This window comes from Notamacropus eugenii, chromosome 5, assembly GCF_028372415.1.
Source record: "Notamacropus eugenii isolate mMacEug1 chromosome 5, mMacEug1.pri_v2, whole genome shotgun sequence".
In the NCBI taxonomy this organism is placed as follows: Eukaryota; Metazoa; Chordata; class Mammalia; order Diprotodontia; family Macropodidae; genus Notamacropus; species Notamacropus eugenii.
Genome location: NC_092876.1, coordinates 70,945,873 through 70,949,978, shown reverse-complemented (window position 1 = coordinate 70,949,978; position 4,106 = coordinate 70,945,873).

Here is a 4,106-nt window from a genome sequence, read left to right as displayed (position 1 = left end):
ATGATCAGTGCTTAGGGAGCTGGCCCAGGAAGAAACTATTAGGAACCTGCCTGCTCAGCCACCCATCCTTGGTAATTAATAGTTTACAGTGGACACCTAGTTCTTTTCTAGCTACTTGGTGTAGGGAAAGAGAGCCATGAAAATACATGTTTCCCTTACTAGGTTCCAGCTAAAGCAGGAAGACTTAGAAAAGAGTGATCTCCAATGGGACAGGTATGGAAGGAATGGTTTTCTGGGTTTTACTTTGTTTTGTTTTTCTATAGGACAGTACTATGCAGTTCAAAACTGACTGCTACCTTGGAGAAGAGGCATTACTTCCACCAATATTCAGGACCAGCAGGATTAAAAAGCAGACAATACAATATCTCGTCCTACTTTCATAAGCATTGCCAAAGTACAGGTATGGATCCTAGTAAGAAGAGGCACCACTGGGGAAACAGGAAGAAGAGGAAACGGTACCAGCTCTGGAGTCAGAGAACCTGGGTTGTAATTCCAGTTCAATTACTTGCTACCTGCATAACTTTGGACAAAGCCTCAAATCTCTGTGGGCCTCTGTTTCCTCCTTTGTAAAATGAGAGATCTGGATAAAATTATTTCTAAGGTTTCATCCAACACTAGGTATATGATCTAGTGACTCATCTGGAAAACAAGGGATTTGGACTAGATGACCCCTAAGATCTCTGCCAGTTCTGAAACTGTGATCCAATGGCTAGGAGCATGTGGCTGACCAGAAGTAATAAGCAGAGCAGCAGACCTTCTACTCTCTGTCTCTGTCTCCATCTCTCTGTCTTTGCTTGTCTCTGTCTCTCTGTTTCTCTCTGTCTGTCTGTATCTCTCTGTCTCTCTCTATCCTGCTCTGTCTCTCTGCTCTATCTCTGTCTGTGTGTCTCTCTCTGTTCTCTCTTTCTCTCTGCTCTATCAGTTCATGTCTCTGTCTCTCTGCTCTGTCTCTGTTTCTGTCTGTTTCTTTCTGTGCCTCTGTGTCTCTGTCTCTTCTTCTCCTACTCTCATTTCCTTGCACCCCTCTCTCCCTCCTTGTTTCTTTCTGTCTCTGTCTTATTCTGTCTCCATCTCCCTCTCCATCTTCTACCTCTCCCTTCTTCATCTCTCTTTCTTTCATCTCCCTCCCTTTTCTCTGTCTTCCTCCCTCTCTCCTTGCTTCTCTTCCTCTCCTTCCTCTCTCCTCCTCTCTCCCCCTCTCCCTCTTTCCCTCTTTCTCTCTGCCTTTCTCCCCCTCCCTCCCTCCTCTCTGTCTCTGTCTCTCTCTCCCTCTCTCTGTCTCTCTCTGTCTCTCTCTTTCTTTTTCTCTTACACACACACACACATACACACACACTCACATGCATACACATTCTCCATCCCTTCCCTTCTGCAAGCTCTGCTCCATACGCCTGTACCTCAACAGACTCCTCCTCCCCCACTAAACATCTCCCAAGCAAAATTGTGTCTTTAAAATTCAGGGCTGAGAATTGAAAATAACGCCCCAGACAAGGTCTGCTCAGGTGGTGAACAGTAGGGCTCTTACTTCCCTGACGCCAGCTACCCGGCTCCTATGATGGCATAGTCTCAGATAATAGGAGGCTTTTTGGCATCCACGTCACCCTGTTGGCTCCTGTTGAGGTCTCTGTCGCTAAAATCCCCAGTTTTAGCTGCCCTGGGGAAACAAATGGGCAAAAGGGCAGGTCGGGGTTGCTGCAGTGAGAAGGGAGTTGGGGGTCCAAGGGAGACAGTCTGGTCCTCATTTCCTGAAGTTCTTCCTCTGTTGTCCTGTCTCTCCAGGCTCCTTACTGAGTCATGGGCCATTTTATCCAGTGTTCAACCTGATGCCATTCCCTTAATGAACCCCAGCAATCTGGGCTCCATAGAAGCCTGGAACTTCTCTCTAGAGACTGAGCAAGCAGGGAGATGAATGTCCCTGGGATGGGAGCATGTGCCCATTCCCTGGTCCAAATGGCGTCCTTTCCTTCAGCTTCCCTCAGGAAGAAAGACTGCCCGGGCTTTGCCTTCCTAAACTACAGCTTCCTTCCCCATAAGGCAGCATCTTTTCTTCAGGCTTGGAGGGAGGGGGGGAGGGAGGGAAAGAGGGAGATAGGGAGGGAGAGAGAGAGAGAGAGGGAGGGAGGGAGGGAGGGAGGGAGGGAGGGAGGGAGAGGGAGAGAGGAAGGGGGGAGAGGGAGGGAGGGAGGGAAAGGGAGAGAGGGAGAGAGAGGGAGAGAGAGAGAGATGAACTTGGAGTCAGGGAGACCTGGGTTTGAAATCCACCTTAGGCATTCACTAGCTGTATGACCCTGAGCAAATCCACCTGAGTTCTGCCACTAACTTACTTTTAGTGAATTTAAGCAACAGGCTTCACTTCAGCAAATTATTCCTAAGAGCCTATTCTGTGTCGGGCAATGAGGATACAAATACAAAAACAAAATCCTCCCTTCATGGGAACTACAGCACAACCCACATTTCTATAGGCTTTAAGATTTACAGGGTGGCAATATACATGATTTGGGGGCAGCAAGGTGGCGCAATGAATAGAGCACCAGGTCTGGAGTCATGAAGACCTAGTTCAAGTCTAGCCTCAGACACTTACTAGCTGTGTGACCTTGAGCAATTATTTAACTCTGTTTGCCTCAGTTTCCTCCTCTGTAAATTGTGCTGAAGAAGGAAATAGCAAACCACTCCAGTATCTCTGCCAAGAAAATCCCAAATGGGGTCATGGAAAGTCAGATAAGACTGAAACAATTGAACAACAGTGATATATGTATAATCTAATAAATAGTTATTGGCAGAAGGATTGGCCAACATCCCTGTGAAATAGATGCTAATAATTTTCCCTCATTCTTAAAAATAAGAATATTGAGACTCAGGCATAAATAACTTGCCTAGGGTTACAGCTAGTCAATGTCCTGAACTGGGATTTGAACTCAGGTATTTCTGACTTTAAGTTCAGCATTCTACCCGCAATGCTTTAGGAATGAGAGGGCAAAAGAGATATGCAGATAGAGTAATCTAGAAAATCTTGAAGAGGGAAGGAGGGCTACCAGCTGGGGGAATCAGGGAGGCCACATGGAGGAAGTGGTACCTAAGGTGAACCTTAAAAGAAAATAAGGATGTTAACAGGGTGAAATGAGGAGGGAGTTCATTCTAGGCATGTGCAAACACCCAGAAGTGCAAAATGGCACGTTGAACTCGGGAACAGCTAATGGTACAATTTTGCTGGAATAGAGTACATGGAGGGAATTATGATAATAATAACTGACATTTGTGTAGAACTTTAAAGTTTTCAAAGTCCTTTGCATCCATTATCTCTTTCGAGTTTTGAAACAACCTTCTCAACTAGGTACTATAGAAATTATCCTTCTCATTTTTTACAGATGAAGAAACTGAGATCTCAGGAGGTTAAATGATTCGGGCAATGTAAGGCAGCTGAGAAATGTCAGGAGGAGGATCGGGGTGTAGGTCTTCCTACCTCTACATCCAGTGTTCCAGCTAGCACACTATACTTCCTTTGTTAAGGGGAAGAAATATAAAAAGAGGGAACTATATATATATATATATATATATATGTGTGTGTGTGTGTGTGTGTGTGTGTGTGTGTGTGTATACACACACACACACACACACACACACAGAAAGAGAGGATTGGGACGTAGGTCTTCCTACCTCCACATCCAGTGCTCCAGCTAGCACACTATACTTCCTTTATTAAGGGAAAGAAATATAAAAAGAGGGAAAGAAAATTAATATGGAGAGTCTAAAATGCCTAGCCTCTCTCAGTTTCCTTGCTGGTAAAATGGGGGCAGTTGGACTGTATCTATAAGATCTTCTTCAGCTCTAAGATCTTACAAATTTAAAAAAATGTGTCTCCAGACTGGCCCCTTTCCTATGATCCAGGGTTTCTTCCTTTAATTTCCCTCTCCTTCCCCATGACCCCCAACTCTCCCCTATACTAACCACCTTAGCCTGCTGCCAGTCTGAGCATCCCACCTATCCCTGATTGGCTCTGAACAGGATGCCCCCTCCAAGAGGGTGGATGAGTGTTTCCCAGGCAACCAGGCAAACACTTGTTGCCATGGCGACCTTCCCTCTCCTAGTTAGTTTGATTTCAGCTCTGA